Source organism: Takifugu flavidus, chromosome 17, assembly GCF_003711565.1.
Source record: "Takifugu flavidus isolate HTHZ2018 chromosome 17, ASM371156v2, whole genome shotgun sequence".
Taxonomy (NCBI): Eukaryota; Metazoa; Chordata; class Actinopteri; order Tetraodontiformes; family Tetraodontidae; genus Takifugu; species Takifugu flavidus.
In genome coordinates, this window is record NC_079536.1 from 7,593,017 (window position 1) to 7,607,338 (window position 14,322).

The window sequence follows — 14,322 nt, forward strand, 5'->3', positions numbered from 1 at the left end:
GTCAAACTCTGCTCATAAATGTTTTGATCAGCAAAGTTCAAGAGGAGAAAGCTACACTTAAAAGTCCCAAATGAGGGTCGGGCAAGTGTTTCCTTAAATTTATCCACATGCTAGAGAAAAAATAAATCAAAGCATGTCTCCTGAACATAGGTGCATAACCCCATTCATTCATATTTTGCTCATTTGTTGTGGTTCTTTCCTGGTGTGGATTTGTGTGTCCTCCCATTGAGCATGAGTGATGATTTGAGGCAACTGTGACCCCCACATGCCATCTTTCTATGCATATGAAAACAGCCTACTGCTTTAATATCCGGGTTTAATGACCAGTCCGAGTAAAAGACCATTAATGTAATGACATCACAGCAGCCAGTACACTCTCACACACATATGCAGAGAAACATGCAAATTCTTACGGGTGAGATTCTCTTCTTTCACTAATAAACAATGAATTAAGAGATATCTGTGATGGAATATGACTAGGTTAGTTTTGTGTGCATGTGTGTGTGGGTACATCTTACTAATTCAAGGACAGTTCCTAATCATGCAGAGTGAATACATGGGGACGTTGCTAGAATATATCCATTAACCTCTTGCATATATAGTATTCGTCAGAGACGCACACACCAACCACGTTTACATCTGCACCTGCTCACTACACACAAGTAATTTGTAATATTGAATAGCTGACACAGTAGGATTTCATAATCTATTGACAGTGTCACAGCAGAGTCATGCAAGGTGGTTGGGCTATTGAGATACACGGTATTGGCCTGTCACTCATGTTCTTCAATCGGGGCTGGTGTAAGTTAATACAAACAGTAAATCCAAGGAAATGATGTCATCAGAGCAGCTATTGAAACAAAGGAATCCCCGAAGCGGGGCTTTTCTGCATGAGCCAAAGGAAATCACTAAAAACAACGGGTAATTGTGGCAAAAGATAAACACACACAACATTCAGTATAAGCTTTTATTGGGTTTTTAAACAAATGTTAGAAATGGCTCAACAGCATTAAGGTTTTCATCAGAACCACAAGAAAATTAATTAAATCACAATTCAAATTATCGCACAATAATTGTAAAATCCATTACATGTTAAATACCTGTTTATTAGTGCTTTAACAGTATACATATATGATTGAAAGAAGCTCACTGCAATAAGCAATTTAACACACACACTTTATGACGTTGACAAAAACTGCATTAAACCTTCTAAATTAGAGTATGTTTATCATTATGAGAAATGAAAGGACTTTAATCTCAGCGCTGCATCGTCAACATAACTCTAAATCTAATCAGACCGTTAATACAGTGAATATATTATACCTCTGGACACATGTCTCCCATGGTGGTAATTATCGCCGAACAGCCAAGACCAACATGTGCACTGCCCACACCCTTATAAACATGCATACACGCACCATTCACATCATTTTGGCCCTCCAATTAGAATTTTTAATATCCTGGTCGGCATTAATGGAGATTAATGGCCAATCGCCATGGTGAATTCCAACGTCATCTATTATCATTCCAGCCTGGGTCCCAGTCCGCTCTAATTACATACTCAAAATCCCCTCCATTCTACTACACCACCCCCCAGCACCCTAAGATCAATCAATAATTTTAATTTTCAGATGCCCTGCAACCTCGCTCCATTTACTATGCTCGTCCTCCACTTTGCTCCTTTCTTCCGTTTGCGCGTGTCATTTTACTTCCAGGGAAAATCAAATGTCGTACACGAGGTCTTATGCGGAATTAATTACCCATCACGTCTATAGCTCCTTTTGAGTCCTTCGTTTGCTCGTTCAGTTGTTCGGTCGCTCCTCGTCTTCGTTTCTCTCTGGTGCCTCGTTCTATGTCTTTCCTCCCTCACCCTCTCCTTGTCTGGTGAATGGGGGGGAGCTTTCCACTCCTTTCCTCCTTGCCACATAATTAGTATGCAGATATGCGTTGGCTGATTCGCAAGTCAAATCGCCTCACTTGGTCTTCTCGTCTGTGTCTGCAAGGTACAGTTTGTCACACTGATTGTTTTTGTTTCTAGAAAGCAGATAGGGAGGTAGCTAAAATTGATTTAGGTAGCCCCTGACTCCATCTACTCTACACATTTGAATAGTTTATAATGGAATTACTCTTTATCTGCAGATATACCCTTTTTGCATACGAATAAGTAAAATACAACTAGCTGAATCATCCAAGAGGAACCACATTCTTTCTGAGGTTTTACCTCCACTGTACATAGCATATGCTAGTCTTCCAATGGCTGCATTTATATATACATATATTACATGTGGTTTCTGTAGGTTGGTAAAGCTCTTGCTTCATTGGCAAAAATTCAACCCATTAAGAACCCCCATATTGTGTGTTATGCACTATCACCAAGCCTAAAACGTCACACAAATTCTTTCCAGTCCCACTTCCACCTTTTCGACACACAGGGCACGTTTGCTGGTGCAGGAAGATGTTTGTTCAGCACATTTCAATATATGAACATCATAATACTCTATCTAGCTGCCATCGTTTTTTTTTTTTCTTTTCAGAAACTGACATAAGCAAGCAGTTTTTACCCCTGAACATAGTGAGACACAAACCACATTCATTTACACCCTATAAATCAATGTCTTTATGTTAAAAAAGAGAGAGAAAGAGAGTTGCAACATCTACTTTTGATGGCCCTGAAATAAGATATGCGAAAAGAGTCAATATTTGGCCTTTGCCACGTTGCATAAATGGAGGTCAAGATGGAGGCCGACCTCTATTTTTTGCCCTTATTTTGCTTTAGGCTCTCATACATACTGAAGTACCCGGCATAAAGCTAGGAAACATTTAATTATCATCACTGCAAGCTATGAGATGGTCACTATTCAAAATAATGTAAAAACATTGAAGTGGCATATATCCTACCACTGTTTGTGTTCGCGCATGTGTTACTAACATGTTAACACAGGCAGCAACAAGTGTCAGATTGTGAAAGCGGAGGCTTCCTTGCACCGTCATGTGCTGGTATTGTTGGCACTGGGCCAACTATACCATCTGTCTCCTCTCCCCCATACTCTTTTTTCTTCTCCTCCTCCTCCTCCAAGCCAATCTGCTCTGCATTGGCTATCATTACGTGCTTGCCATTCTTCTGGCATATCAGAGACAGGCACCAGGCACCAAGCATCCCTTACCCCTCTCTCTCCTCCTCCTCCACCTCTTCACGCCCCTATTTCCACGCCCACTTCACCAGTTCACTGATGGGTCCAGGTGGCATCATGTTCCACTCTCTTTATGAGCCAAAGCTGAACATAAAGAAGAACAGCAGCGATGGAAAAAAACACAAAAGCCTTAAAAAGGATATACTCCTTTCGGTGTTTAACTCGGAACAAGCTATCCAATGCCCACAGGCTCTGTGTTGGGTTGTTGTTGTTAATGATTTCTCTCCAGCTGGACGACTGTTGTAGTTTAAGCAAAACCCCAAAAAGTAAGCCTTCCCCACACGGTGGAACTTCCATGTTGGCAGTATTGGCAGGACACGGGTATGTCTCATATAACCCACAGAGAAAGTGATGCACATTCTTTTTTGATGCCGTAGAAATCTTCCTCTCAGACCTCCCTTCCACCTCATCTGCTTGCCGACTTGAAAAAACTGGGACTACCCTGGGATCTACCAAAGATTCGCTTACATCTGCTTAAAGACACGCGCAGGATTTAATACACATGTGAACTCACTGGTCGTTTGAGGCTGTGAGAAAGTGAATAATCAATTAAGTATTGATCTCTTGTAAGTTTTTTTATTTTAATTTCACAGGCAAAGACAAAGAGGATAGCTTAAGGACAGCGGCCACGAGCTAGAGGAGCCGCAAATTAGACAATCAACACTGACGGGGGGGATAAACGAAGGTGAATGAACAAACAGCTCGTCACTGAAACATGCCTTTGTTCATTTCTAGTTTCTCTTTTTTTGTACATGCCTCTCCAGATGAATTATCCCTGAATGCAAAAATATTTTTATTAAACAGTAAATGGATGAGCAAGGGTTAAATGTGAAAGCCGGACGAGTGTGTGTGTGTGAGAGAGAGAGAGAGAGAGAGTGAGTGCAGTTCTTGGTAATTACAGGGTCGCCAACACACACCTCATCAATATGCAGAGTATGCAAATTGGCTGGCTGGCTTTCTTTTTGTCATGGATCAGGAAGCAAGAAGAGCAGAGACGACTAAGCACTATAATTCTAACCATGAAGAATAGGATATGCAAACACGGGGAGGGGTGCAAAGGGAGGGAGCATAGAACAATCTTTACCACAGAGACATACAATGGACTCTAATGCAACGGTTAGTCAAATACAATCAGTAAACTACAGTTGTCTCTTTTACACAAGCTGGGCTGCTCTGCATCTCTGCTGGAAATCAAGAAAGACATCATAAAAATCAGGCATACACCTAGTTGTGGCTATCTTCACCTATTGGTAGGCTGCACGAATGATAATTACCTCTTGGAATACCGAATCCCGAAATGAGCATCGGGATGAAGGAATGAGAAGAAAAGATGAAAAAAGAGCGGAGGTATGCAAAGGCACTAATGATATTCATGCCGCTGACTTTGTGTCATCTGCATGATGACAACGACCAATTATAATGAACCATTGGCTCTCTGCCACAGATAAGTAGGAGAGAGAAGGATATGGGAGAAGAGGAGGGGGATGTGAAAACAAGTTGCCATCCTTTTCTTCTTAATTTGCCGTTGATATTTGCAGAGTCGGATTCAAGTGGATTTACAGTAACGAGATGCGATGAAAAAAAAGAATTCTCTTGCAATGTCCCCTTGAATAAAATAAAGACCTCTGACGACAAGAGTATCCCTCCGTGTAGGAGTAATGGTGGTATTCCAATCGCCATCTTAGTCACGTTACCTTTGGTTCTCGTAGCTCACACTCCTGTATCAACCATTGCTCTTATAGCCAAAAACTGTTGGAAAACACAGAAGCATATGCACTCACGACAGTTTCGCCGCCTCTCCTTCCTCACGACATTACAAAATGCCTCCCTATCACCGTTTTGCATATTCGCATGCTGCCCCGCCTGCCACAAAGGACTAAACAGCCGTATGCAAAACAGGCTGGTATTCCCACTTACATAGTGATGAGACAGTGTGAGAAAGGAAAGGCGGGAGCTGGGCGGGGGGTAAAACATGAAGGTGGGGAGACAGAAGGGTGGAGGGGCAGGAGGGCCACAGGGGAGCTTGTTGGCACTATAAAGGGGCACGTGCAGTGATACCACTCCTACTATGTGATGACAGAAAGAGGCGGCGTGGGAAAAATGCAAGAATGAAGGGGGAGCGAAAAGGTGGGAGGCAGGGGGACGAGGGCATGTTGGCACTAAAAGGGGGCACGTGTTGCAGCAGGAGGAGGGGCTTCTTGGGTGGGCGCAGCTCTGCATGAGGAGCAGGCAAATAAGAGGTTAGAAGGGGGTGCGACAGGGGGTGGCACTAAATACAGATGAGTGTGTAAGAAAAGGAACCTTGGATTGTGGGGCCACCGGCATTAATGAGAATGTTCTCACCACTGAAACACAAGACACATGGACAAAACACACAGACATGCATTTCTTGTCAGATGTCTTTGGAGTATACCAAGGGGTATCCACCAACCCTATGGTGGAAAAAGGTAGACTAAAAACTTGTGTATGCCCTGTGTACCTTGTGTACCTGATTGATTAATTGATTGATTGATTGATTGATTGATTGATTGATTGAGTTTTACATATGCAGACCAGGAATAAAGCCAAACCCTAGAGATCTACACCTATACACGAACACAAGAGCACATACAGAACACATACAGCCAGCATTGTTAATATTCTTTACTGTAAGTTTTAGATTTCTATCCTTTACTATGACATTTTGGTCCAGGTTATAGTATACAGGTTAATGTTTTCCATTGGAGGATGTTCTCTTTTTCCTTTGTAAACACTGTTACATGCACTGTCTTTTCTAAATGACAAGTTATTATATAGTAGAGAAGATATAAAGTTTCTGTTTAGGAAAATTAATATTTGAGAGCTTGTCTCCAGGCTGTCTACCTCCACTTTACCCAAATCTAACTCTCTTGGTGTCCAATTTACTTACTAAGTAATAACTATAAAATGGTGTAGAATAGAAAACAAATAAATAGGGATTATATGTTTTGTATAGGAGAATGGCTTATAGAAACACAAACTACAAATAGTGTAATTTTAGGCTGAGATTGTCATTTGTGTGTGTAACTGAACTTTGACCTTGGTGACAGAAACAATAAATTGGTCTGACTCCAGTCAGGAGTTCACGTTCTCCATCTTGAACTCATCTAGTTGCGAGACGATTTGATTATTTTCACATTCATTTCTAGTTTGAGAGTGATAGTAGTTTCACATGTCCTTCTTGAGATGCAAGCCTATAGCTTTTAGCTTTGCTAACTGAATAATCAGTGGCAGTATCAAATTACTCTCAACAGAGACCAAAGGTTACTTAAAGTCCTTTTAGTCAACCACGCTGGCACACCAGCTAATTTACAGCAGACTCATTAGACCAGCATTAAACACAATTTCCTGCCGACAAATTTCATTTGCTAGAAAAATCATTACCATGGCAATAATAAACAAGCTTATACCATAGTGGCTAATGGCAATTTGAGTAACCTAATGTTGTTATCAAACCCCAGAAATAGCAACAGTGGCTTGAACGGCTTTGATCAAAGCTCTGTTTAACATAGATGTTGACATGACAAGTGATTACATTGGAGTTTTTATTTCTCTGTTTTCTTTCTCCTTTTCTCTTGTAAGCTTCATCTCGAGCCTGGACCATGACAGTGGAAATATAATGTTTCATAACTGTCAGTGCACAGGGTTGTGTGTAGCCTGGGGTTGCTGGGCTGAACAATAAACCATAATTTGATAGATGAGAAATTACAGCGGTCCATCTACCGTGCAGGGCCCTCACCCCGGGCAACACAATACTGTGCCAGATGATGTGTCACACTTCTCCAAGAATGGGAGAAGAATGAAATTATTTTTTTTATACTTTGTTAAAAATGTCTGCCTGTGTTTTGAATGTAGCATCCCTATATGTTTTATGTATACATACTAATTCAACAAATAGATGAAAGACCCTTTATTGTAATTACATTTAATGGCTTTTACATTCTATGCAGTGTCAGAATTGTAAAGATCTCAGTTTGCGTAGTGCATAAACTATCATGTACAGTTGCTAAACACCTACCACCTCCATGGACCCACATATGGAAGGATTGAAGCTAATCCCACCCACAGAAACATTGCCATTTTCCACTAACCAATATGTTTAGCTTGAAATATGGCAGGTATTTGTTGAAAATCGGGTTGGAAATTATGTGTTTTCTCTGACATCGTGACTTAGACCTACTCAGACCAGCCATTAGTACCCCTGGAGCATTCTCCAGTACTGTATCATTTGTGTCACGCATGCAAGACTGATTTGACTTGGTGCCATGGCATGACTGACAGCCTTATGAATACATGTAAGTGTTGCGAACCTACTGGAAGCTAGTGCTTTGGTGTAAATTAGTGGGCAGCAGAATTACAAAAGTATCTGTAGAAGGGAACAGCTTTAAGTGCAAGTGTTTAGGTGAAAATGTACTAAGGGGAAGGTAACGAGTTACGTGAAGGTCAGCTATTTGTCAACGCTGTTGTGTAAGCTGCTGCTTTGTGATTCCACCACTTGCATCATCGTGAGGTGTGAGTTAACTTTTACATTGCCCACATATGAGAAATTCTTTCGAATCTGCCCTAAGGAAAGTATCCCGCTGTCTCATCGTAGATGAAAACAATTCTCTTAAACCGTGGCAGCGTTAGTAATATGATATTTGACATTCAAAAGCAGGGTAGATGGGGTAGGAGTCCAGCTCTGCTCTGCCATGTTGTATAGCTTGTCAGACAAGCAGTGCTTAAGTTGATGGTGGAAACATTTTGTCCTCTTTTTGAAGCCATTGAAACTCACATTTTCACAAGGTGGTGATGTCATGTGAAATGAATGGTTTTTATTTGTGAGTAATTTTACGATCTTGGAACGAAACCTTATATTCTGCCTCGTTTCTATTAAGGAAGCCCCCCCACCCCCCGCCACACACACACACACACATACACCACCATCATATACATGCACGGATCCTTTTTTATTTTTTAACAAGGGACATCTGATAGATCAGAAATATGTCTTTTCCTTCCACTTTGTTCTGGTCAGTGGGCTCATGCAATGTTTATTAGATTAAAAATCAGCCACTGCAACGAGAAAAGAAGGTGAAGAAAGAAATGCAAAAGAGAAATCGGCACTGGCAGCATTTTCTCTGCTGGTCTTTCTTTTATTTTTTATGACAAATTGAGATCAAATCACTGTGGAAGGCACCAGAGAGGGGAAGGATAGATTTGTCTGTGCTTGAAAGCAGCGGTATGTCATACAGCATTTATGACAAGGACTTGCATTTGTGTCTTATAATTAACATGACTCCATTTGGTTTTATGGCGGGAGTGAAACAGCAACCAAGCTTCATATAGATAATAGATGAAGCAGGCTAGACATACAGCAAAAATATACATATGTGAACTCTATAAAGGGTGATCCAGTGGGTTATATGAGAGGGGGAAGTTGGGGTAGACGGGTTTGCCTTTGACGTCTGAACTGACACAGCGGGGGCTGGTGAGGGGGCTGGTAGTTAACGTTTGACCAAAATGACGAGGTTCACATGTTATAACCTTTAGTCTGCACTTCCTGCGATGCCTAATCAGGCACTAGGACAAAATGAACCATATGAACTGATTGTAATGGTAGCTAAGGGAAGAAAACAGTTATTTTTGAAATCAAGATAAAGAATTTGCCACTCACTGGGTAACTTATATCTGCTGTTAAGCTACAATATTTATACTTCATAGGTTTTATTGCCATGGCAATATCCCAATCAACAGCCATATGGTTCATACCATCCAATGGACTGCCTTATTTTTATGTTTCTTTGAATTCTGAGTGATTAAAACCTCATGGAGTTGGAGTCTTGAGTCTAGTTGACAATCTCTGTAAATCCACATTTCCCAGGAAATTGTATTATATATTATTTCTTATTAGATGCACAGCTTACCCCAAAACCAGTGCCACTTAAATGCCGATCAGCACAAATGTGGTTTATAAAAGCAAAAATCCAATTGAGCGACCATGGCACATCAGCCTGGGGCCTTTTATTTTCACTTACTGTAAATAAAAAGTGCTTCCTGCTTTTGCAGTTTGTACTATATAGGAAAATGGAATGTTGTTGTGAAATTATGATTCCATTAGTAAGAGGGGTAGTTTGCGATGCTGAGTCCTTAAATACCTGTTTTTGAACGCTGTGTTGTAATTGTCTATGTCTTGAATCTGTGTGATACAGTGGACCAAACTACAGTTTTTTGTATTTTGTGCATTTAAGAACAGTAATGAGAATAATATTCTAAGCCATAAAAAAAAAGACTTGATGGAAATTAAGAGACACATTAATGGGCAACACAAGCTTATTTGTAATAGCTGTTTGATAAAATCGTATTTCTTATTTTCATAGAAAAGAATTAGCTGACCTTTACATAAACATTCCTGCTTCTGACATAACTGTACCTGCTTTTATTAATTGTGATTTTAATCCATTGTATCTCTGAAGCTATTGATAATATTCAAATTCATTGAGCTCCTAAATAATAACGGATGAGACTGTTAGGAAGTGCATGTTTCTATGTCGGATTGAAACTTGGATCAGCTCAAGGCTTCGATTAAAAGCCAACTGCAGTAAAGTACTCAGAAAACAGCAACATCTTCTCAGAGAATCAGTTTCTTCATGTTGTTTCTGCAGTATTTCTATGCAGGCAAAAGTAGTGAGTGTCACTGAAGAGGAAGGCACTTTTGAAGCTCCACCTAAACTTCAAGACAGAATTTCTTTAGTTACAAAATACTCCAGGACCCAGAAGCAGGTAGAAAATAAATCTGCTCTACATTCAGGTGTCTTTGCTGGGCTGGAGAATTAAAATGACAGCTATGAGACATTTTGTCCAAAATTGACTCACCTTTCCGCCGTACCTGGAGCGCCAAAGCTTCTCCAGCCCAGCACCCCCACCCCCCACCCAAACACCCTCCCTAAACACACCAGAGAAAGCACCGACTTCGTTATATTCAATCCTCAAAACTCTCCTTTTTAGAACTGCTTTCAAACACTATTTTTTGCAGTAAACCTTAATTCCGTTACTTATTTTAATTTAATTGTGTGTAATTTGTTATATGTAATTTGTAAAGGTCTTTTACATATCTACCTATGTACTTATTCTATCTACTTTATTTTACTACTATTAATTATTTAGCTAGTGCATCTTTGAGTTTCTAGAAAAAACGTTCTTGAAAGAAATGTATTATGCATAGTATAATAAGATGTAGAAAAGTGTATTGATACCTTTCTGGGGGAAATGACCATCCATTATTAATCTGTGGGGCTTCTATAGGCTGGGTTCCAGAAGCTGATGTATAGAACAATGAACATCACAACTATGTCGCTTCCTTTTTCTTCTCCACCATCAACTACATCATACACCTTTCATTAGACTGGACTATTGATCCGGCACCCAGCAGGGTGCCCTTTCAGTACGCAGCCTAATGCTCTCATTAAGTGTCCCACATGGTCCCATCACTGATGACTGGTTGATTACCATCTCATTAGGAGACATGCCCTGCCAGGGAGAAGATGGACCTGTCACAGTTTAAGAAGCTAATCAGCGAACAGAAATAAGACATGCTGGTGACTTTATGTCCAATAATATCTGAAGGAAGATGAAAATTGCAGGGAAAGAAGTTAACTGTCAAAAAGACATCAAATGCACCAACTTTTATGTGGGATCTAACTTTGCTGCCCACATTTAGTAATTATAAAGACTCAGAAACTAAGAGCCTTTAGAGAACTAGAGACTTCTTGGACCAAGGACAAGAATTAGCATTTCCTTGGAAATACCAGTGAAGCAACAGTACATTGGTGAGCTAAATATCAAATTAAACACATGACAAACATCATAAAGGAATCACATAGACTGATGCTAAATTTTACCTACTTATATAGGTAAGCAATGCCTATAGAGTTAAAGAAAATACTGTAGATGAAGGTCAGTGAGAAGGCTTAAATATAGATACACAGGGCCAAAGTTGCACCCAAATTTGCCTTCTTTGCAGCACTTTTTAAAAAAAAACACATTCACTTACACCTTTATGAGAATTCCTCAATTACCTACAATGTGAATAACGATGTTCAAGCTTTCAGCACAAACCCAGGTATGTCTAAAGGTATAATAAAGAGTGAATCAATGAGAGGAAATAAGAAAATCATGCAAGGTAATGATAGAACACGATTTATTTTAGCCTCTGCTGAGGGTCACGGCCACATTTTCCGTTTTATCTGCGACTTTCTACCAGCCTCCGCATGTGATGGGGTGGGGGGGAATATAATCCTGAGGTAATCTGGAGCACAAAAGCAATGTCATTATAGACATTGGGGGACATTATTCTAAAATGGCAAGTGATGCACTGCTGAGACAGTAGATAAGGTGAGGAGAAAATGTGGCGGCAGAGGAGAGCAGCGAGAGCTTGAATTTGTCACAGACAGATAAAAAAAAGAAAAAAAAATACAGGCTAATGCCAGGCTTGAGGATGGGGTGATAGGGTTGTTGTTTTCTTACCCCCCTTTTCCTTTCCATCTTTCTCTCTCTCTCTCTCTTTCCCTCCATAACCTCCCCAGTCCCTTTTTGAAGTTTATCTGACATGCGATGAATGCAGCAATTTTATCTGAATAGACAAAGGACCAGTGACATGCAGACTGACGACTGACCTTGAAGGAGATGGGAGGAATGAAGGAAAGAGAGGAGAAATGACAGAAAGAGGGAAATGGCCGCAGTCATTACTGCCTCTGTTCTTACAATTGTCTACGCTGCCTTTCTGTCACTCCTCCCGCTTCTCCCATATATATGGCACTGTGTGTGTGGCATATTAACCTGTAACATTAATAACTGCAATGTTTAACATATATATATTTAAGCAGAACCCAGAAATGTTCATAAATTTGAATTTTTAATCTACAATGGCCACTTACAGACAGGTGATGAGCTTGACTATTGCGTCCTTTGTAACGTCCAGCTTAAACTTTTTTGACCTCGAATAACATTCACCACAAGGTAGCAGCTGCCCAGTGTCACCTGGAGTGAGTGTGTTGATGCTAACACACTTTGGCACACTTTAACTTTGCAGCCAACTCTTGCACAGTGAAGTGAAACAAGGTTATATGTGGTCCACAGCTGGTGTCCCCACCCATGATGGGACATTTCCTCCGGAAACAGTCTTGAGTTCTGTCCCCATCAATTAATTCTGACAGAAACATCAGGTTTTGCTTCGGATACAAAGGATAAGAATCAGAGCATTGCCTAGCGGATGGCTTTATTTGAACTTTGCTGCTGCATATGTTCATTTTAAATGTCAGTAATTCTCCCCGTCACTGAGCATCGTTTTAACCAGGAAAAGAGCAATTTTAGTAATCAAGCTCAAGATCAGGTTGACAAATCAAGAGAAAGGATAAATCAGGTGGTTGGGGTTGTTTTCATGTTCTGTTTTCAACATCACATGTAAATATAGTATAAATATATCTCAGGTTGTGCTGATAAGATTTAAATAAACCAATAAATTCCATCAAGAAAGTGACCCAAATCTCATGTGTGTTCACTGAATTTAAAATGAATGAGATTTATTTAAAACTGGACATTAAAATAAAATAATCAAGCTGAGTAAAATATAAAGTATCTGCCATCACAATCAAATAATTATGTCTTTTGATTTAAATTATTTTTTTGCTAGTTCATTTTTTTAAAACCCATTCACAGCAAAACACACAAAATGACCCCAAAAAGACCCCAGGTCAGCATCAAAGATTCTTATGAGTTCTACTGAAAACCTTCCATTTATAAACCCCTAAATGTGTTACTTTAGGATGAAAAGATGGCACAAATACTGTGCCACAAAAAGTAACCATTCAATTTTGTTTCTTTAATGAGTCTGCGGTGGCGTTTCCTTTTCAAAAGATCAAATTCAGAGCAGCAGGAAAGTAGCTGGTCCAACATGCTCTGCAGCATGACCTCTGAGTGACTCTGATTGATACCAGCTGCTGAACATAGTGGGGCCAGTTAAATAGAGCCAGTTTGATCCACCTGTTTGACTCAGAGCCACCCAGTATAATGGGAAACTGAAAGGAGCTCAGCATTGATCTCAGAACGTGCATTATTGGTGCGAACATGCCAGACTCCGAGTATTTCTAGTTAAGGTCCGAAGATCAACTGTTCAGAAGTGCAAAGCGGGCAAGATGGTTTTGTCTCCACCGTGATCTGGAAGAAAATAGGAACTCCTGAGGTTATGAGAACACTGGTCCGGCCTGTCAAACACAACATTTCCCCAAAGGCAAATCTGTTATGGATTAAAAGCTGAAAATAAATGTCATGATGTGAGGTGTTCTCCAAGAAGGAAAATTCCTGATACAGATGCAACAACTTGAATTTCAAGAGAAAGTCTACTGCAGATTACATGGATGAGCCAAAGAAAAGGGAGGACATTAACAGTAAAACATCTAGAATGTCTTAAAAAGTGTCCAAGATCTTTAAATCAGTCCAAAACCAATATTTTCCAACCTGACCATTAAATATCCATCAACTAAATAGCAAAGAACTCTAGTTAGAAGTTTCTAACTGATTTAGAAACATATCCAAACATTTTACAGTGGTTTAATAATTTTACATTTACATTAAATCAGACCTGAATAAGGCAGATATATTGTGTTTTGGGGTGTAGCTGGTAGATTGGGGAGCTAGACTCAAATGTAGCATTAGCCAATTTTAGCCCCGCCCAGTTACGATGTTGTGTTGGGTCCGAGAGGTGAAATAGTGTCCATCTAACCACGGTCTGATGTGAGATCAGTTTCACAGTGGCTGATGGAAAACAATAATGCAGCCTCCACTGGAGAACTCATGCGGGGGGCCTGGAATGCTTTTGCTGTGAAAATGTCACCTTTGGGTGGTATTACTCACTGTGGCTAAAAATGTCAGCTTTCCTCCCACCCTGTTTAATACTACTCATTCTGATCAACAAGGCCTTTCAAAAACCCCTTTTTATATTAAAAAGCAAACCTTTTATACTGACTTTAGATGAAAAATGTAACAAGAGGCTTTTTTTATCAATGTGTGTTTATTTTTATATTGCATTTACATTATTAACATTGTGTTATTTATCTGCACATGTGTGTAAGAGATC

At 40.0% G+C, this 14,322-nt stretch overlaps 1 long non-coding RNA gene across 1 annotated transcript; it reads right to left on the bottom strand.

Moving 5' to 3' along the window:
- Positions 1 to 953: 953 nt before the first annotated feature.
- Positions 954 to 5,428, bottom strand: LOC130514051 (uncharacterized). The gene is made up of 2 exons (XR_008946892.1): positions 4,466 to 5,428; positions 954 to 4,375 (listed from the first exon to the last, which is right to left on the bottom strand). It is a non-coding gene; the product is annotated as an uncharacterized LOC130514051 (long non-coding RNA).
- Between the last annotated feature and the right edge of the window lie 8,894 nt (positions 5,429 to 14,322).